A 23,199-nucleotide genomic window follows, 5' to 3' on the forward strand; every position below is an offset into this window, starting at 1 on the left:
ATTGTACTGAAATGCAGGAGGATCTACAACGAATTGACGCATGGTGCAGGGAATGGCAATTGAATCTCAATGTAGACAAGTGTAATGTGCTGCGAATACGTAGAAAGATAGATCCCTTATCATTTACCTACAAAATAGCAGGTCAGCAACTGGAAGCAGTTAATTCCATAAATTATCTGGGAGTACACATTAGGAGTGATTTAAAATGGAATGATCATATAAAGTTGATCGTCGGTAAAGCAGATGCCAGACTGAGATTCATTGGAAGAATCCTAAGGAAATGCAATCCGAAACAAAGGAAGTAGGTTACAGTACGCTTGTTCGCCCACTGCTTGAATACTGCTCACCGGTGTGGGATCCGTGCCAGATAGGGTTGATAGAAGAGCTAGAGAAGATCCAACGGAAAGCAGCGCGCTTCGTTACAGGATCATTTAGTAATCGCGAAAGCGTTACGGAGATGATAGATAAACTCCAGTGGAAGACTCTGCAGGAGAGACGCTCAGTAGCTCGGTACGGGCTTTTGTTAAAGTTTCGAGAACATTCCTTCACCGAAGAATCAAGCAGTATATTGCTCCCTACTACGTATATCTAGCGAAGAGACCATGAGGATAAAATCAGAGAGATTCCCACACAGAAGCATACCGACAATCCTTCTTTCCACGAACAATACGAGACTGGAATAGGAGGGAGAACCGATAGAGGTTCTCAAGGTAACCTCCACCACACACCGTCAGGTGGCTTGCGGAGTATGGATGTAGATGTAGAAGTGCAGTGGCCAAGATAATGAAATATGGTGCAACCACATTGACAGAATATCAGACAGCAGAGTTATTGAATCGAAGAACACGGAAACTGGACAGTAACTGACTGAAGATATGTAGTGTGGCTTGGTGTGTTGTGCGCTTTAAATGACGAAAATCTTTGAGCGCATCTGCTGCTAGATAGGGTGTGCGTTGTATGAGGTTTATGCTCTATGATCTTGAGAGGCTTTTAGAACCATGAGTTGTTGTTCACTTAGGTAAGCCTTAACCTCTATATCTACATCAGCATCTATAATCCGCAAATCGCCTTTCGGCGTGTGGTGGAGTGTACTTTGTTTACTATCGTACTGTTGTCGCTTCCCCTTTCTTCTGTTCCAGTCACGTATGATTCCTGGGAAGAACAATTACTGGTAAGCCTCCTAGTATAATCGAACCTCTATGATTTTATCTTCATGGTCTTTTCGCGAGATATACGCAGGAGGAAGCAATATAGTATTTGCTTCTTTTGGGTGATGATGATGTTTGGGTTGTGGGGCGCTCAACTGCGCGATCAGCGCCCATACAAAGTCCCATTTTTTACACAGTGAAATTTTTTTGCACAGTCTAATCTAGGCACTGTCACGAATGATGATAATGAAATGGTGGGGACAACACAAACACCCAGTCCCCGACAGAGGAAATTCCCAAACCGGCCGGGAATCGAACCCGGGACCCCGCGATCCAGAGGCAGCAACGCTAGCCATTAGACCACGGGCTGTGGACTGCTTCTTCTAGGAAAATACGATCTTGTAACTTTAACAGTAGACCACACCATTGTGCAAGTCCGCCCCAGCTAGCTGAGTTGTCAGTCCAACAGAATGTCAATCCTAAGGGCCCGGGTTCGATTCTCGGCTGGGTCGGAGATTTTCGCATCTCAGGGAATGGGTGTTGTGTTGTCTTAATCATCATCATTTCATACCATCGACGCGCAAGTCGCGGAAGTGGTGTCAACTCGAAAGACTTGCACCCGGCGAACGGACTACCCGACGGTAGGCCCTAGTCACACGACATTTATTATTACCGTGGTGCAGAACGCGTTTCTTACAGCGTCTGCCACTGGTGTTGGCTGAGGATCTCCGTGACGCTTTCGCGCTTATTGAATAAACCTGCAACGAAACGTGTTGCCCTTATTTGTATTTCTCTGTGTCTTCTGTCAATTCTATCTGGTATGGATTCCAGACTGCCGAGCAATATTCAAGTATTGGCTGAACGAATGTTTTATAAGCTAGGATTCTTCCAATGAATCTCAGCTTGACATCTGTCTGACCAGCCATTAATTTTATATGGTCACTCCGCTGCAACTCACGCCGTACGCATGCTCCTAGATATTTTATGGAAGTAATTGCTTCCAGTGACAGTTCTGCAATCGTGTGATCATACAGTAAAGGTCTTTCTGTCTATGTGTGCGAAATAGATAACATTTCTTTATGCTGAGGATCCCTGTACCAGGGGTAGATCCTCTGCAAGTTCTACTGCATTTCATTACAATTTTCTAGCGTCGCGACTTCTGTGTGTACAGCGGCATCACCCACGAGAAGCCTCAAGGAACTTCCGACTTTATCTACTAGATCATTTATCTATTATTTTATTCGTAACTGTAAGGAAATGTAGTATATATTTTAGAATAAAATTTAGTCATTAGCTGCAAATTTATTTTTATTTTGCTTTACCACTTTTGACAAACTAATTCATCGTCTGAAGCCAACAAAATTACGGATATTATAAATTCATAGACTTTGGCTATACATTTATTTATTTATTTATTTATTGATTTATTTAACCTGGCAAGATTAGGGCCATCAGGCCCTCTCTTACATCTAACCAGGCATTCTACTTATTTTACATTCATATGTTTTAGTAGGCATGTTAAACTAAATCTAGTACAAAAAGTGAAATAAACAATTTGAAAGGTACACCTGGAAAAATACATACATATAGAGTTTATATTCTTAGGTCACAAGTACTGTTATAATTAGACATTATTGAAGAGACAGATTTTAGATAGGAGTGCCGGCAGCAGGGAGTTTGAGGGAGACTCATGGTGAAGGGAGGAGAAGAATAGAGACATGATGAAACATAATTAAGGAAATATAAAGGAAAAGCAGATTGCGTGGCTAATAGAGAAAGATGAAGAGGAAGGCATCTCAGGAGCAAGATAGGAGACGCTAGCTTTGCTATTTGACAGATGAGGGGATTGTTCTTGTACATTAATTTTGTGGAGAACTTTGTGAGGATGATAGTAGGAAATGCTTCAACTTCTTCTTAAAAGCAGCAGGAGATCGAATTTTGCGCAAGGTAAGGGGCAGTTTGTTCCAGAGGCGGACAGCGGCAACTGAGAAGGAGTTTGCAAAAGTTTTTGTTTTGTGAGTGGGCACAGTTAGGATACCAAATAAGAGTGACCTCGTGTTTCGATTATGATGATATGACAGGTTTTTAATCTCTGAAGGAAGGTACTGGGGTGCTTGTGCGATGAGGAGTCGGTGGAGTAGACATAGAGTGTGGTAGTCACGCAATTTGTCCGGCCGCAGCCACCCTAGCACGGAGTATGAAGCACTAACATGATCATATCGGCGAATGTTGCAGGTGTAACGCACACAGGCATTCATGGTTAGCTCTAGCCGTCTTTTGTTTTCACTACTCATGCCTTGTTGAATCACATCACAATAGTGGAGGTTCGGTAGAACGAGTGCTTGCACGAGCTGGCGTTTCAAGTCCTGTGGAAATATGTTCCGAAACTTTTTGAGAGCATAGAGACAAGCAGACGTCTTTCGGCACACTGCGACTGTATTCTCCGCCCAGTTGAGATGCTCATCCAAAGTTACACCCAAGTTCTTCACTGTTTTCTGGTATGGTATTGGAGTACCGTCGAGCAGAATAGGAGGTAGCCGTTCGCGGAAATCTAAACTTATTAATTTCTGATGGGCTATTAAGATTACTTGCGTCTTTTTTGCATTTAGTTTAAGCCCCAGGTTTTTCGCCCATCTCACTACTGAAGACAGATCATCATTCATCTGAGCGATTGCAGTGTTTACATCTTCAGGTCTGACGCTTAGGTAGAGCTGGAGGTCGTCGGCATAGAAATGATATTTACAGGAGGACAGAACCGACGAAATATCGTTGACATATAAAGAAAACAAAAGTGGTCCTAAGACTGATCCTTGTGGCACTCCCGAGGAAACATGTTTCCAGGAAGATTTTTCATTTACGCAGACAACACATTGCTGTCTGTCTTTTAAGTAGCTTTCAAACCATCTCATTGTACTATCAGAGAAATTAAGCTGTTGCATTTTTCTGAGCAATATGTCAAAGTTAACAGTGTCGAAAGCTTTGCTGAAGTCCAGTAGCGTCAATATTGTTGCCTTTCGATTGTCGATGGCATATTTCAGGTCATCAGTTACTTTAATTAGAGCAGTGTTTGTGCTGTGATGTTTACGGAAACCGGATTGAAATTTGTCATATAGGCTGAATTCATGCAAGTGTTCAGTGATTTGGTCATGAACAATATACTCAAGCGCTTTGGAAACAGCAGGCAGTATGCTAATTGGTCGGTAATCACTAGGCAATTGCGGGTTTTCGATCTTAGGGATGGGTCGAATTAGGCTTCTTTTCCATGCAGTGGGATATATTCCGTTCACGAGGGAAAAATTAAATATGTCAGTTAAGACAGGTACTAAGATATCGGCAACATTCTTAATCATGGTTATACCGATACTGTCGTTGCCTATTGCATCAGAAGAGATTCTCATTATTGCTTTTCTTGCCGTATTTGTTGTTACATGTTTTAGATGGAAGGTATCGTTGTTAGTTATCCTGTTTGGGGATTCTTGTGGACGGTAATTATCAGCTGTGCTGGTATTCAGAGGTGCAGAGAAGAATTCATTTAATTCGTTAGCTGACACATGAAAAGTAGTTTCCGATTTTGCCTTTCCGACCCCCAAGCTACGGAGATTCTTCCATAGAGTCGTGGGCGTCAGATCGCTGCATACAAGGGAGCGAGCGTGCCTGATTTTAGCATTGCGAATGCATTGTTTCACTCTGTTCCGTAGCTTTCTATATTCTTCGAAACGCTCGGGTTTCGGATCTGCCTTGAAACGCCTGTGGGCAGCATCCCTATTAGTCATCATTTGACGTAATTCAGCTGTCAGCCATGGAGCAGGAGATTTTCTTACACGGATTGTGCGCACAGGTGCATGTTTGTCATAGAGGGCAGTGAGCTTATCACCAAGTTCATTAATTTTGCCGTCGATTGTGGGTTTTCTGATTATTTGATGCCATAAGATTTCTGAGCAATCGGCTGTTAGAGCATCAAGGTCAATACGTTTCATGTTCCTACAAGTTATGTAACGCGATTTGATCCTTGGGGGCTGCACAGAGTAGGCCAGGAATATTACATCATGTGCTGAGAGGCCAGGGGCCGATGTTTGACCAACATCTCTTACTTTGTCAGTCTGTTTCGTTGCGATTACGTCTATAAGAGTATGACTGTGCGCCGTATGGTGTGTAGGTTGTAATGGAAGAATGTTCATGCTATTGCAACTAAACAGTCTTCTTAGGTTTATTGCGGAGGGAGTGTCTCTTAGCAGGTCTATGTTCAAGTCACCCATTACGATGACATGTTCGTATTGGCACTGAAATGAATGTAATTCCGACTGGAAGGAACTCATTGAGCTTATTTTTGGCGGCTTGTACACGACGCCAGTCAAGAATTTCCGACTTTGTATATTTATTTCAATGAACATGAATTCAGCCTCTTTTTCTTCAGCAGGATTTGACGTACATAAGACTTTCGCTTTGAGATCTGTTCGTATATACGCGCCGACCCCGCCACCTCGCTTTTTTGATCTGTCTGCCCTAAGAAATGTGTACCCTGGGAGATGAAAAGATGCAGAGGATATGTGTGGTTTCAACCACGTTTCGGATAAGAGGATTACGTGGTAGTTTAGTTGGTTGAAGAGGAGGCTAAGTTCTTCGTAATGCGCAGGTAAAGACTGGATGTTGCAGTGAGCTGCTAAAAGCTCTGACGCGTTCCGCCGAGCAGCCTGTAGTAGGGTGGCAGACTGGTTTGTCCCTTTGTTAGGCACTACCTGCCGCGAGGGGCACTGGCAGGCCTGAATGTTTCTTCAAACCAGGAATTTAAGTTTGAAGCCCTGTGAACACGGCTTCCGCCCTCTTAGAACAAGGGAGGGTGAAGTGTAGGAAATGTATTACAAATCTTACGTAGTATTCGGTTAGCAGATATAAATACCAATACTACGTAAGTTTCTGTAACACACTTCTTATACTTTACACAAATGTACACCCAAGGTTTAAAGATATACAACATCCCAATATTTGTAGGTTTATGAATGAGACAAATTAATTTATCGAACCCAGTAAAGGAAAATAAAATTATATTTGCAACTGGCGACAGAATTTTATTATGAAATCTTCATATATTCTGAAAATTAACGGTCCCGTAACAATTGTTTTTGGGCAGGAGCCAAGTTACTTCTGCTTAGAAAGACATCTCTCCGTTCAGAATAACATGCCGTGTTCTGTTTTCTAGAAATGCTTCAATCCAATCACACAGTTTTTAAGATGTTCAGTAAGTTCGTATTTTCTTTGTGGTAATTAATACAGAATTCTCTGTGACCAAGTGTTGCACTTTCTTGTACATCTTCTCGATGGTTAATATACTGTGGACCCTCCCTTGTTCTAAGAGGGCGGAAGCCGTGTTCACAGGGCTTCAAACTTAAATTCCTGGTTTGAAGAAACATTCAGGCCTGCCATCACACCTCAGCTGGCGCTAAACCACCTTATCTTACCTTGGGCACTAAATACCCGTTTCAGCCGTATTTAATCGTTTTATTATCAGATCATAACCGGTTTCGTGGCAATGAAAACCGCATTCTCATGTAACGTGTAAGTAAGTCATAAGAGCTAAGTTGCCCTGAACATGGAAACAAACTTTCGTTATCTGACCAAACTAATAAACTGCTTAATGGCGGTACGCCAATTAATCAAAATACTACATCCGGCTGATCTTGATTCATTGACGCGCCGCCGTTTCGCGGTATATTTGTTTGGCCAGACAACGAATGTTAGGTTCTATGTTCCAGGCTACTTTGCTCTTAGTTAGATGTCACCTAAAGATGTGGTTTTCAGTGCCACAAAACCGGTTGCGATCTGATAATAAAACGATTAAATACGGCTGAAGCGGTTTCTTAATCCCCAAGATTATTAGTCACAGCTGTGGTTGCCCTGTGTACAAGTTTTCTGCACCTGATCTTAATTGCTTAGAAAATATCTGGAGCTGTTCTGAACAGTAGATCGAATGTAGCAACATCACCGTAATTCAGGGATGTAATCAACGAGCGACTTTATCTGGATATGGCACACGTGGAGAAATGTCTGATCTCTCTTTCTTCCCAAATAGAGCCATTATCAAGAATGGAGGAGAATACACAGCCTTAGCGTGACATCTCCTGGGTGTGACTAGATTTTTTGTCCAGTATACTCAGTTTTTAGGACTCCTTATCTCAATCTGTAGGAGCGGATCCCTAATAGGTTCACCTTGTTGTCCGTCTGTCTGTCTATCCCAGTCCCCTTTTTTTAGGATCAGGTAGAAGTATCCAGTGGAAATTCGCGTCAAAATCCTGGATCCACAACTGCTTGGCGGTGTAAAAGGTTTAAGCTTGCAAGTCAATCCAGTCAAAAGATATGGCCATGTATGCTATATTCCGATACTCGCAAACTCATGAAAACCTATATATGAACTGTCTGTATACATAATTAACTTTGTACGGAACCCTCAGAGCACGAGTGGCTCTCACACTTGTCTGATTTTTATGTAATCACTCCACTTTTGTACCTCCAGACGATTGTTGCTGTTTCCAGTTATTTATTGACCATAACTCAGTTGGAAGGTAACGGCTGCGCGGTACGTTACATTTGTTTATTTCGAAGGTCAACAGCTAGTCGCTGCGCAAAGCGTTGATTTCACCTTAGATTTTAGATGATTAGGATTCGCAGAGTTATTAGTTTGGGCAAATTTGATTTATGTTGTAATACTTTCTGAAATTTTCTATTCATTTTTTATTGAAATGAATGCTTACACGTGTCTGATACAGCTGGAATGTTTCAGCAGGAATATTAAACATTTAAGATGATTGTAGTATAACCAAACTCGGGTAATACACTCCATGTAATATGTGTCGAACATTATTGGTTACTGCTTGTTACAGAGAAAAGTTTTCATTTCACGTGTTGGTATTCCAATCAATTTTGTTTTTTATTTCAAGTAGTGAACTTATGTTTGAGTTTAAATATTCGAATTTTTCAGTTGGATGGCATAAAGAGCCGAAACCAGAAACATCTAAGGTGATGGTAGTATAGCCAAACTCGAGTAAAACACTCCATGTAATATGTGTCCAACATTATTGGTTACTGCTTGTTACAGAGATAAGGTTTTGTTTCGCGTGTTGTCATTCCAGTCTATTTTGTTTTGAAGTTCAAGTAGTGAACTTATTTATGTTTGAGTTTACATATTTGAATTTTTCAACTGGTATGGCATAAAGGGCCGAAACCTGAGTTGTACTTATACAAACAGTAAAGTAGTCAAATGGCGGTGTGTTTCTTAAAAAACTATGGTTGTGTTTGTCTTTGTTGGTCCCTTCTGGTGTACCGTTTAAGCATGCCACATGTATTTACAAATGCTGAGTGTGCTGATATGGCATTTGTGTGCGGTTTTTGCAATGGGCACGCTGCTGCTACTTAGAACATGGCAGTCGATTTCCTGTACCGTAGATTACCAGATTCAAGAGTGTTTACTTCTGTCTTCCGGAAACTGCTTGAGAATGATGCAGTGCCCAGATGTCACATGTCATCCGAATGTACAAATGATCTGGATGTGGATAGAACAGAAGACATTATTCAGCTGGCAGAATGTAATCTTTTAACAAGCACAAGTAGAATTTCTACACTTATGGGTGTTACACATGCAAAGATATGGCGGACAGTCTGTGTCCATAAAATTTATACCGGATTTAACAAGTTCGGGAAGGAAATGAAGGTAGACGGCTGGAATTCTTGCAAATCACCGAGTAGTCTCGTTGGTTGGTTGGTTGATTTCTGGGAGGGGACCAAACAGCGAGGTCATCGGTCCCATCGGGTTAGTGAAGGACTGGGAAGGAAGTCGGCAGTACCCCTGCAAAGGAAACATCCAGGAATTTACCTGAAACCACTTGCACACATGCCAGTATCAAGAACACGCCGCACATTTCTATTCGTCAGGTGACACACCACGAAAACTACGGCAACCGGCAAGCCGCGGCCCGGATCCGACCTACTACTGGTTTCAAACAGGGGCCCCCCCCGCAAGAAATTCGTGGGAGGGAGAACGAGGCACTCGCATTGTACTCCGTTCGGTACGCATTTTCCGATATTTCCGCCGACGCTCGGCTCTCTACACGAGTACTGCTTTCTTATTGGTCCTAGAGTCTGTAGAAGTTTTAGCAAGTTCTGCTGTCATGAGTTTGAGTGGTTTCGACCTTTTCTTATTGTGCTAACAACATATGATTCGTGCATATCACCTGCGATGGTAGTAATGTCACTGGAAGTAAATGGGGACCTCACATGGTCTATTCTCAGTACTATCAGTACGCACTGATCGTATCAGGCGAGTCTTATCCGCTTGATAATTCACCATTCTATTGCTAGCATTTTTTCAAGTGGTTCAAATGGCTCTGAGCACTATGGTACTTAACATCTCAGGTCATCTGTCCCCTAGAACTTAGAACTACTTAAACCTAACTAACCTAAGGACATCACACACATCCATGCCCGAGGCAGGATTCGAACCTGCGACCGTAGCGGTCGCGGTTCCAGACTGAAGCGCCTAGAACCGCTCGGCCACCAACAGCCAGCGCATTTTTTCTTTTTTCTTTCAGTTTGTGTTTCTATATAATACAGCCGATATATGCTAAGTAGAAGCGATTTAAGCTTTTAAACTTTTTAAAATGAACGAAGAAATGTTGGCCTTTGGCCTTTTATTTTTCCATGATGGCATTTCAAGATGCCAGGCCTCCCATCCTGAGATGTTTACAGTAATTTACATATTTGGTACTTTATTTTTCTTTACGTTCACGGTAAACAAATCCGCCACAGCGGTAAAATACTTTATTGAGCGAAGCCTTGCACGACAAACGTCGCTATACACTTGAACGGTTTAGGGGTTTTAGCCCCATTATCATCTGTATCTCAAACCTAGCAACAGCAGGATGTCATGTTCATGCCCTAACAGTTGCTAGATTTTAGATACGCAGGTCAGATGTTCCCGCCTCAACATCATTAAACTTACTTTCCCAACGACACACAGTCCACACATCAACACAGTCACCATAAACTGCTTTCATTCTCTGATGAATCTCCTTTGGGGTGACACCTTCTGTTGTCAAGAATTTAATGACTCACGTTTCTTAAATCGCACTGATCGACCGTCTGCGCAGGGATCCATACTTTACACTGTAACAACACAACCGTTCAATGCTAAGGCTTCCCGCCTAACTGGAGCTGTAGAGATGCGGCTACGGAACAAGCCAGTACCAGCCGCATATCAATGCTGCCAACTGTTGAAGAGTTAGGAAGCTGGAAGAATTACTTTTCAGTCAACCCTCTAGAATTTTGCAATGAAAGTTTTTAAGACAGATATTGTAAAACGTCGCAAGTAAACAAACAATCCACAATACGCATTTAAATGCTAAGATCCGTAGATGTGGTCGAGATAAAGTGAAAGTACTATCGAAAACGTGCGTATGAAAGGGAAAGAGGTGCTATTCATATCGGTTCGTTGCCTAATAAAATCATGGTGCCACAGTTTTGAATTCATGAGCTACGAGCACTGCAGTCGTGTCACGTGACTAAACATCCTGCCGACTGAAGTATGTATTTGAATCAGGCCCACAGGTCACCAAAGATTACCCATGCCTGAGCCAAACCTTTCGCAGGAAAATGGATCGGCACGTTTCCTGGCCAACAAACTCGCGGCACCTGAGTCTGAGGGTGGTTTAATGCGAAATTTACAAAGGAAAATTAAAAACAAGAGACGAACTGATCGTTCGGTTTACAAATAGTGCTGGAATCATTATACAACGTCAGGATGACCTCAGAAAAGCTGCTCTTGATTGTCAGGAGAACTCGGAAGCTCATCGAAGTCTGCATCCACATCAACATCTACATGGATACTCTGCAAATCACAATTAAGTGCCTAGCAGAGGGTTCACTGAACCACCTTCACAATAACCCTCCTCTATTTTATTTCACTCTCGAACAGCGTGCCGATAGAACGGACACCTATATCTTTTCGTGCGCACTGTGATTTCCCATATTTTATTATGATGATCGTTTCTTCTTTGTTTTAATGATGTCCACCCCAAATCCTGTAACACGTCCATGAGACTTTCTCTGCTATTTCTCGATAGCACAAAATGTGTTGCTCTTCTCTGCACTTTCTCGATTTACTCCGTTGACCCTGTCTGATAAAGATCCCACACCACGAAGCAGTACTCGAAAAGAGGACGGACAAGCGTAGTGTAGGCAGTCACTTAAGTAGATCTGTTGCAATTTTGAGTGTTGTGCCAATAAAACGCAGTCTGTGTTTCGCCTTCCCCACAATATTTTCTTTGTGTTCATTACAATTTAAGTTGTTCGTAATTGTAATTTCCAGGTATTTAGTTGAATTTACGACATTTAGGTTTGATTGATTTATCGTGTAAACAAAGTTTAACGGATTCCTTTTAGCATTCATGTGGATCACCTCGCACATTTCATTATTTAAGGTTAACTGCCAATTTTAGCACCATACAAATACGCTAAGTGATCAGAAGTATCCGAACACCTGGCTGAAAATGACTTACAAGTTTGTGGCGATCTCCATCGGTAATGCCAGAATTCAGCATGGTGTTGGTCCACCCTTAGCCTTGATGACAGCTTCCACTCTCGCACGCATTCGTTCAATCAGTTGCTGGAAGGTTTCTTGGGGAATGGCAGCCCGTTGTTCACGGAGTGCTGCACTGAGGAGAGGTATCGATGTCTGTCGGTGAGACCTGACACGAAGTCGGCGTTCCAAAACATCCCGAAGGTATTTTGTAGGATTCAGGTCACGCCTTTGTGCAGGCCAGTCCCTTACAGGGATGTTATTGTCGTGTAACCCCTCCGTCACAGGCCTTGCGTTATGAACGGGTGCTCGATCGTGTTGAAAGATGCAATGGCAATCCCCGAATTGCTCTTCAACAGTGGGAAGCAAGAAGGGGCTTAAAACATCAATGTAGGCCTGTGCTGTAATAGTTCCCTCTACCATAACACTACCGTCTCCGAATTTTAAAGTTGGCACTACACACGCTGGCAGATGACGTTTACAGGGCATTCGCCATACCCACAACCTGCTGTCGGGTCGCCACATTGCGTACCGTGATTCGTCAGACCACTGTTAAATCTTCCAATGCTTACGCTCCTTACACTAAGGGATCCGCCGTTTAGCATGTACCGACGTGATTTATGGTTTATGAGAAGTCGCTCGACCATGAAATCCAAGTTTTCTCACCTCCTATCTAACTGTCATATAACATGCAGTGGATCCTGATGCATTCTGGAATTCCTGTGTGATGGTCTGGATAGATGCCTGGCTAATACACATTAAGATCCTCTTCAACTGTCGGCGGTCTGTGTCAGTCAGCAGACTCGGTCGGCCTGTACGCTTTTGTGCTGTACGTGTCCTTTCACGTTTCCACTTCACTATCACATCGGAAACAGTGGACCTAGAGACGTTTAAGCGTGCGGAAGTCTAGCGTGCAGACTATGACACAAGTGACCCCCAAATACCTGACCATGTTGAAGTCCGTGAGTTCCGCGGAGCGCCCCATTCTGCTCTCTCACGATGTCTAATGAATACTGATTTCGCTGATATGGAGTACCTGGCAGTAGGTGGCATGCCAATGCATCTAATATGTAAAACGTATGTTTTTGTGAGTGTCCGGATACTTTTGATCACTAGCGTATTTTCTCAAATCGTTTTACAATTGGTTTTGATCTTCTGGTACTTTACTAGACGATAAATGACAGCATCATCTGCAAACAACCTAAGACGGCTATTCAGTCATTTATGTAGATAAGGTACAGCAGAGGGTCTTTAACGCTACCTTAGGGAAAGCCAGAAATCATTTTTGTTCTACTCGTTGACCTTCCGTCAATTACCAAGAACTGTGACCTCTCTGACAGGAAATCACGAATCCAGTAGCGTACCTGAGACAGTATTCCATAGGCACGCTGATGGAATATATGAAGAGAAATTTTGAACTTCATTATCTGCATTTGCTTAACACCATCTGTGACTATTTGTTTGAGCTATATTCGAATAGCCGCATCTTAGTAACCAAGGAAAGCTGGACACATGGAACGTTTTGTTGAAACTGCTTTATAGTGCACCTACTAAAATCTACTACTCTTCAATCCCCCTGCGTTAGGTGTGACTATTTCGCTATCTGGTGCACTGATCCTACTTGAAGATGATGACACCATGCAAATTCCAGAAAGATTTCTTATACACCTTGGGATTTCTTGTCTCTGTGGAATAAATTGTACTGGGAGACGGTCGGTTTTCTGCAAGCCTCAGCCTGCCGTCTCCTGCGTCAGAAGTCGCTGATAAAACGCTTACTCTTTTCTGGTGTGCGCTCTGAGGCTGAATGTAGCCCAGCGGGAACATCAGAATCAGGTAATAGCACCCGCAGAACTGGGTGGGGGCACCGGCCGAACACAATGTGGGCGGAGTTGCTGTGTCTGGCTCTCCTTTCAGCCGGCTGCGAAGGTCTGCCGTGCGGGGGTGGGGTTATAAAGGGTAGGGTTCACAGCAGCGAAGGTTCGGAGCAGGTGCGAAATGGCGTGGAGTAATTAAAACGGGCGGCGAAAGACAGCCAGCAGCAGGCCCGAGTAATTGCAGGCTGAGAGCTGCCAGGGAGAGCGAGAAGCAGCGGCAAAGGTACTGGGAAGGGGGTGGGGTGGAGGAGGGAGCCGATAGGCAGGTTGTTGCAGGCGCCAGGGCCAAGGGCCGCCAGCACCGGAAATCGAGCCATCCTTTCAATCCTCCTGGGCTGGCCGTAACTCGCGCTCAAGTGCCTGTCGTGGTCTGGTCCGCTATTTCTTTCTCGCCAGCCAGGCACGGAGGTGGCTTAGACAGCAAGCACAAAGACGCTACAGTGTTTTCCGATGAAATCCTGTGCCTATAAGTACTACCCCAGACGAAAAGGTGTAGTATAGAGACGTGCTGTGTTGAGGCCTCTGCAGAAATATCGCCATCTGCCATTTTTTAGTCCAAAGCTTTGTTTCTGTTGATCTTGGTGTTTTTTTGGACAAGCTTGAGATTTATCGGCTTCATCGCCGACTAAATCATACTTAACAAACAGAATGCGAAGTATTGCTAAATAATTTAATAAATATAAAATTTTCCTAGGGCTAAGAGTCGCGGTGCGGCCGGCACGCTGCTTACAGTGCCGGCCGCACACGCGACACTTAGCGGCACGTCTTAATCAAGTTGTGCATTCCTAGGAAAATTTTATAATGTACAAATATATTTTTATCTTTAACGTGAGCACTGTTGCTCTAAACCATTTCATAACTATTTACTCTATGTAATGTAAAAATGTTTTACTTCTGATGAAGGCTGCCTTAGAGCAGTTGAAACCTAGGTAGAGTTGAAAATTTTTTACCTTTGCTACCGAAGAGTTGTATTTTTAAGTAATATTATCATTTATACATCAAAGAAACAGGGAAAACTTCTGATAAGCAGAGATGATACGCAAACGAATTAGCAATTCAGTTGAATAAGAAAACTTTACAGAGGGAATCAGTATATAAATATCTGGTTAGGATGGTGATAAATGAATTTAATGGTACCTATACACAGTTTTAGTGCTCTCATTACGCCTTGTTCATGAGCATAAGACATCAAATATGTCAGCTGAATTGGCACTTTTGAAATCAGTGAACTTCACTGACATTCGGAAGGGTATGGTAGGATCAAGGTAACGGCTAAAATGTTTGAGGCCGCAGTAACATTTATCGTGCGTGAATTCAACATCCTATACCTCGACAATGGAAACAAGAACCTTAAATTCAGTCAGCAAGACACTCATGTACAGAGCTCTACTATTTAATTCTCGTTCAGTGGAGAAAGAACACATCATACTAGTAGCAAGAACAAGACCTAGAAAAGGGTTCGAATACTATAAACGGTGTAAAAGCCAAGACGGAACCATAAGAATGGAAGACCAAGAATGAAGTGTTCAGGTGAAAAATGATTTAAGACAGGGATGCAGTCTTCCGCTCCTACTGTTCGATCTACACATCGAAGAAGCAATTTGTGGCTCTGTCGTTTGTTCTGCTGATTAATTGTCACCTTGTGTTGACCGCCTGGCATCGGACCGAAACGGCACTAATCGTGTGTACTAGCTGATGGCACCACAGTGTCACAAAATGCATGCGCCAGCGACATAAAGCAGTCGACCTACTATATTCAAAATCGTTGCATCCAAAAATCGTGGGAGAAAAGAATCAGTAACCACCTGCACTATAATTTGCATTTTAACGACAAGGTTACAGGAATTAGGACAAACGCTATAATCGCGACACATTAACGGCAACACTCCTATCTGGCTTCACGTTCTCCGACTATAAGACGTGTATATTTCTATCGTTTGTTGTCAAATCACAATTTATGAAAGTTGTTTACATTTTATTAATAGGATTAAGTAGGAATAATTAATATTTGTCATGTTGGAAATAATTGTGGTAGCAGGGAATGTCTGCACCAAAGTATTGTTGACAAGAGAGGCCGCAAATTGATATAATTTTTAAAAGGGCGGGAGAGACCGCGTATGGATACATAAGAAAAGAGTTACAGTGATACATTTTGTAATGGTAGCAGGGATTGTCTGCACCAGAAAGCATTGTTGGCAGGAGAAACGGCACTTTAGCGTTCGTAGGAGGTCAGTAGTAAGCGAGAAGTGAAGCGAGTCGGTAGCAGGTGTGAAGCGAGAGGTTGAGAGAAGCGGTGAGCCTGCCAGCCACCAGCTATGATTTACAAGAGATTATAAACGGATGTACAGAGACATCAGCTAACTATTATAATAAGAGGAACTAATATTATTGAATTAATTTTTTGAGAAACTCAAGACTACTGAAGGTGTGTTTGCGCATAGCTAGTTGTAAGATTATTGTAAAAAGTAAGCCCCATTTGAACGTTTGTAAAATCATTTCATTCAGAATATAATTAACTTTTGCCAGCAATATTGCATTACTGATTATAATCCATCCCAAAAACCATCAACGTAAAACTTCGCAAAATTTTATTGTTGTCAAGCAAAAGTTTAACTATGAATTACGTAACTTCAGTCAAATTAATTAAAGAATAACGTCATCTTTGCTATTAAAGAATAACGTCAGCTTTGGTAATAAATACAGCCACTTATTATGAAAGCCCACCAGCAGCTAATAGAGTGTAGTAAAACAGAGTAAGTATATTCATGTCGCAGTTCGATGTAGCAGTCAGATGGCGATCCAGTAACAGTAAAAAAGGTAAGGAACAGTTTTGGGTTATTGCAGATAAAGACTGAGGGCCACGACGATGACACATTCTATGTTTCGTCGAAATAATCAGAAAATTACTTTTAATAAGCAGCAATTAAATTTGTATGCGAAGATAGAGAAAGAGAATAAATTTCAAAAGGAAGATTTCATTTGTTATTATTAAGCAAGAGATAGAAATCCTAAGAAAAGGTTACATAGTTTGTTGTAAAAGGAAAGGTTATCAATAACAAAAGAGGCAGAGAGGAGACGAGAAGGTTCACGACACTAGTACAATATACCTTGTCCGTCATATTAACCAACATTCATGCTAAAGAAACACACAGTAATTTCTAGTATAGCTAACCTGTATAGTACTAAAGGTTCTATGCTCACGGTGGTGACTAGTTATGAGTGTAATCGTGTAGTAACATTTAACAACAGGTAAAAGTAAATTTCACATTCTTGAGCATTTAGTATCAAGTATATTCACGTTCTGCTACTCAATTACAAATGGAGACAGTAACGTAGTATTCATTTTCATAAACATAAGGCCAAAGAACACTTCTGCTATAACGACGTGCTATGTATCACTTACACATCTAATTTATAGTGGGAATATATTTCACCGTAATCTTCATTAACAAAGGAACAGTAAAAATTCGGAGAGAACTTTCCACACCACCACCAAGTAAAATCAACTCTTGAGACATCTTTTTCGTTTAGCTGCAGAGCTCCGAATTTATATTTCTATATGAATCACCTCGTATATTCTAGCACTACGACAGCTCTTTAGGCACATGGTAATCCGTCTGTCCTGATGAACTTAATTAATTTGTGTATCAAAGCAATTGACGTCGTACGACCTAAAGGAGTAATTCATATCGCACTTGCGTCGCATTACGATTGCATCTGTGAGGCAAAATGTTTTGACGTAATTGCCGGACGCCGCATGGGATATGGAGTGGACTGTTTCTGCTAATCGATAGGCCGTGGGGCAAATCTCATTATAATGTGTCGATACCATTTCAGAACGGCCGGACGAGACACATGACACGTTAAACAATCAGCGCGGAACTGCTCTGATGGTACAGTTATGGCGCATTATGACGGCGATCCGGGCATTGCGAAATAACGAAGGAAATTAATGCATCGGCTACATGAGCAATTTCATCATTGTTGTCGCTGTCAGATGGCAGAGGGCTGACAAACTTCGTTAGTAAAGAGATGTATCAAAATAACGGCACATACACAGAGATGTTCTTTGATTGCATACGCGCTATTTATATGTCCCGGCACCGTGAAGTGACCAAATTCTCGTTGGATTTTAATAGCTTTCGTTGGATGGCGCCTAGTAGCGCGAACATCTTTAATTTCCAGCTGTTTCCAATACATATACCAGCTGGATTTGTTCCGAATCACTATTCTTCATCTTACGTTCACCATACTATTAATGCCTTCACATTAGGTGGACACGGACTGTTGTGAAATGTCACCCATGAAGCCATGTAGTACTACCGAATTATTGAAATTTTCACTACTGAGGGAATTGGTTCCTCGTGCAGTTTCAGTGTTACCTGAAAAAAAAAACATAATTGCCTTATCGAACTGCTGTTTATATGAGACCAACAGGTTTGGACACTATGTATGTCTGCAGGTTTTCGTGGTCGTTGTCACTGATGTTAAAATCTTCTGTATTGTTAGGCATCGTTATATTTCTTCAAACAACCGACATTTAGACCCCTCTACGGGGACCTTCTTCAGTGTCCACTGTAGAGTGAAGTTCAGACTCTGTTGCATAGTCCTCAGCAACTGGTTTGTAAAATAAACAACAAATATTGTATAGAATATTACACATGTTTCTGTATTTTCATTCATGATACACGAAACATTCTTCCATGAATCGACGCAACTGTAAATCAGTGCATATACATTGAAGTTGTAGGATATACATCTTGTGAATGCTGTTGTGAAGCAGGAACGATAGGAAAGCACTAGATCGTTACATCTACGAGTTATACGCGAAAGAACTAGCTAGTAGACTATTGAGGTGTTCAGCGTTCTACCCAGTGGACGCTCATTCGAGAGAACAGCAGTTCAAATGATCGTCCTTCTGACATTGAGGTTTTCGTGGTGTATCTCAACCGCTAAAGTCAAGTGAAACGATGATGTCTTGAAGATAGCATTACCGACTTCTGTCTCAGTATTTCCCCAACCCGAGTGTTTACTTTTAGTGATGGAATAATCGGCCGGACGTTCAGCACTAACCATAATAAACAATGCCCTATGAAACAATTGTACGAAAGGCCATTATGTCAAGCAGCACAGTTATCAGTTAATGAATAACATTTTGATGTAAGACGTCACGGCCTGTCAATTTATGGAATATTTTGTTTATGATGCTGTTTCGGTTGAGTGACCATCTTATAGCAGACAAACAGCCGAAAGAGTAACCGTTGATTACAGTTTTTTCCGGAAATTTGCTCATAGTCAAATACTGCAGGCATCTAGTTCTCTAGTCTCCACTTTTTTTTTTTTGGCGCATCTGTATTAGGTTCACAAGTTAGAGTAATAATCATTCATGTTTTGACCCACCACACATTCATAGTTTGCCGCGCGGGATTAGCCGAGCAGTCTGGGGCGCTGCAGTCCTGGACTGTGCAGCTGTTCCCGGCGGAGGTTCGAGTCCCCCGTCGGGCATGGGTGTGTGTAAGCTTCGGGACTGATGACCTTTGCAGTTAAGTCCCACAGGATTTCACACATATTTGAACATTTGAACACATTCATAGTGTGCTTGGGTACCAACATGAATCAGCCACTTATTCTGTTACTGTACCAGAGGAATAACCTTCAAAGTTTCAGGAAGAAATTTCAGATGGTTTCCACTTAGTAGTGGGGCCTACAGTGCGAACACACCAATTGTGTGATCACTAACGATTCTTATCTTACTGCTCACGCGGAATCTATACTGGATTTACCGCCAACGTGAAAGGTGGATTTGCGTCGGTGCACCCATGAAGATCGTAGGGACGAATTTGCCTTTTCTGGTGTATGTTACTTCGAAGATTGCTAGTACTCTGCAATTGATATGTGACGTATTGCAAACTGCTCTGTAATGTTTAAAATCAAATTCTGCCCTCAGCTATGTTACAGATAGTCCATTGTAAGGATACAGTGGTTGATAATATACTTTTCTCCATAAACTACCGTGACATCTGATGCTGACAGCTAGTCGACGAGATTCTTTTCCAGCGAGCGATCCAAAAAATGCAAAATTGCCACCTCCACTGCGAAGCTTCAGTGACGTCGGGACCTACCGGCGCTTACGATGATACATGTGCAGCGGCCAGTTTATTTCAAACGACGGACTGCTGCTGCAAGTGCTCTGGGCATGGGACGTAGCTCGTCGGGTGGAGGTAGCAGAGTTCTAATGTACCGCACCGTTATGTCAAATCTTCAGAATGAAAACGTGGTCCAGCAAGTCAGATCCATAATGGTTAGTTCATTATTTCTTTATTTCGCCGTAGCCTCAGTCACAGCGATAAATGACCGAATAGCTACAGTCCTGGTGGTCTCTGGTTTGTCAAATGGTAAGCACATACATACAATATTGTTATATTGCATTTTTACTGTAGATTCCACTTGTGCCTAAAGTACATGTACGTGCCTCATTACGCTGGAGCGAAACTTCCACGCATCTAACCAAAGTTTTAAAATGCAATAGCCAGGACAGCTATACCTTTAATTAAAATATGAACCTGTCAAGATATTAATTGGTCTTCTCATGAAGAGAAGCGTTTCAGCAAACAAAGTGGAGTCTGTTTATCCATGTATGTATTGAGAATCTATGACTGGTTGTAGGTGTTTCTAGCGGTCCGCAGATTTTCTCGAAACTCTAGGACGCAGCATACATGCTCTAGAGGAAAAATGAAGATACTGCTTTGTGTCCTCTCAGGACACAACCGCTTACCTCCTCCAGTCCTGTGAAGGAAGGACCACCTTTCGTCCCAAAGTATTGCTTGTTGTAAAATGTCGAATCAAAACACCTTCAGCCATCTAAATTTCCAGTTGTAATTTTATTTGAGGAACCAGTTTCAGCGCTACAACATGCCATCTTCAGGCCCTCTGACCGACGTCTATGAAGGATTCCACCTCTAGGCCAGTCAATATAGGTGCCAACATTCAGATATTGGTATCCGTAGATTTTTGGCGTAAATATTCCTTCGATCACCACTTGCGGACTGTTAGACAAACATTCAATAAATATTTGTCCAACATTAGGCAAATGATGATCGAAGAGATCGCTTTTTGTATTTAAATGCCGAGGTCCCGCATTTATCTGCAGAAAGATTACAGAGTCTTACAGAGTCCTGTGGTTTTCAGTCTGAAGACTGGTTTGATGCAGCTCTCCAAACTAGTTTGTCTAGCAGGGTATCAGTGTAAACTAATACCCTCATCAAAAGCAATAAACTCAAAAACAAATGTACTCCTACATACTGTACGTGAGTAGGTTTCCATCTACAATTTTACTCCCTTCGTGGGCCCCATGACTCCCCCCTCCCCCCCAATCCCCCTCCCCCCCTCCCCCCTGCCCCCCCCCCCCCCCGCCCACCACCCACATACACTTCACTCAGTTACCAAACAGACTTCTCCTTGACGCCTCAAAACGCCTCCTATCAATGAAACCTTCTTTTAGCCTAGTTTTAGCATAAATTCCATTTTTCTCTCTGTTCAGTACTATTTCATTGATTAATTACTACATACACGTATTTACTTCTAAATGACTGTATCAGAAAACATAAGTGTCGTTTTGTAACGTAAGGACTGCGTTCACTGGGTACAGATAGGACAAAAAAGAAGGCGATCCAGAATGAAACACATACTTGCCAAAGGGTCAGAGAGGCTATATAAGCTTCCACCCACACAGATAAGGAAGCTCACGCACATGCAAAATAGTCGTCTATGGCACTATGCTATTACTGCACTCGGCCTTCGCCACGGTTAAATGAAGCTCGACTGGAGTTTGTCCCTGTTGTCGATTTCACTATTAACGGCTGGAAAATTGCATTATCGATAATCTTCCGTACAGATCATGCTTTCCATAAATCCATAACATCCGGATAGCTAGGAGCGAGGGCACTTACCTACAAGTGTAAATGGGTCCACTCTAATCAAGGCTAACATTTCCTAGTTTTTTTTTGCTGATGAGTCTACAGCTAATTAAAGTCAGTGAAAGAATAAGAATGAGATCACTAGTGTACTGTTCCAAGTATTAAAATGTTTCAGGTAGCTATTACTTGGGTGGAACGCGCGGAACCGCAACGGAGAGAGTAGTTGCGTGTCTTACGTGTCCGTTGTTGGCGCGGCCTGGTGTCCGTTGTTTGTTTTGGTGCACCTTAGTTGAATATTGCGTTGCCTCCTCCCTTGCGGCCCCGTCGTATTCTTCTCATAAACACTTCCTTCAGGGCATTTCAGTTAATTTTATGCTAGTATTATTTCAATTTCTTACATTGGTAAAAGTGTGCGCCCTTCATTATGCACACTGTTTGTCATAGCGGAGTTGATATGCCATTGTAATTTGTTAAACTCCGTTGTATGTACCCTTCGTGATACATATGAGTATGATGTGCGTGTGTAATGGTGCAATAAATGGATGATTGTTATTTCTGTTTTGTCGCCCTTCATGCCTCCTTTCTTGTCACTGTTAGTACGCTATCCTTGTACTTGTGTTGGTCACCCACATCAGATGCCACATACCGTACCACCTGCACTACATTTACCAAATAAGCAACATAGGCCTCAACCCAGGACCTAACCATCGATCTGCTGCATGTTATTCCAAAGCTCTGTCCACTGCACCAACTGTGCAGTACAAGGTCTGTGTGCTGACAGGTGGTTAACCAGACATGTGGTTACAGTGTTGCCAGATTGCCACTCTTTAACGTCCATTTTCTGCCGGATGCACTCACCGGACGAAATTTTGTGACAGACATTTTTTTTTTCTTATCGCTGGCATGTGAGGATCTGCGCTGCGAAGCCCGAGTGCGCGAAGTTCGCTTCACCCTGTATAGAGATTAGGCAGTTGTTGGTAGGCCTGGAATCGTTTATTAAGGTTAAGGAGTATGACTAATGTCGTCAGGTATACTAACACTTGTAGTTTACGAATTTGCTGAGTTGTGGGCTTTTCTATAGAATGGCTGCGTAGGGTCTAAGCTTAGTGAAGCCGTGGGCCCGAGGTTTAATTCTGCGGCTTGAGGCAGACACAAGTCCAGTGGGGTGTCTCAGGACGGCAGTAGTTGGTTCTTGAAGAGACGCTCGTCTTGGGCGGCCGCCAGAATGCAGGTGTAGGAATGCGGCCACCGACCCTGCTGATTGCCGAAGCGCCCAGTTTTACGAGGGGCACAAGCGTTGTCTGTACGGCGAGAGCTGTTCCACAGTGACCGCTGGAGACTGGCTGGCGCTATGTAGTCGCGGACGCAATTTCCTTCAAACAGTGCTGTGGCGAACTGGAAGCGGCCAGGTGACGGGCTGGCTCCTCGAGACGTTAGCTGTTTTGGCACGTACACCATGCTGGTCCCCGCGATATTTTGAGTCGGATGTTCCAGATTGGCACATTTGCTTAAACCGTGTGTAGAGGGAATGCCTTCTGGAAAATTCGACGAAAACTTGAGTGTGAGTGACCGGAACCGTTGAGTATGAAGACGGAGGGGTTTCTGAGCTCGCTCACCCGTACCTAGGCGCGAGGTAAAGAGAGGTGAGCTGGCAGTTTTAGCTAAGGGGTTTCATGTTTGATCTCTGGAACTCGCAG

Source organism: Schistocerca americana, chromosome 3 (assembly GCF_021461395.2).
Source record: "Schistocerca americana isolate TAMUIC-IGC-003095 chromosome 3, iqSchAmer2.1, whole genome shotgun sequence".
In the NCBI taxonomy this organism is placed as follows: Eukaryota; Metazoa; Arthropoda; class Insecta; order Orthoptera; family Acrididae; genus Schistocerca; species Schistocerca americana.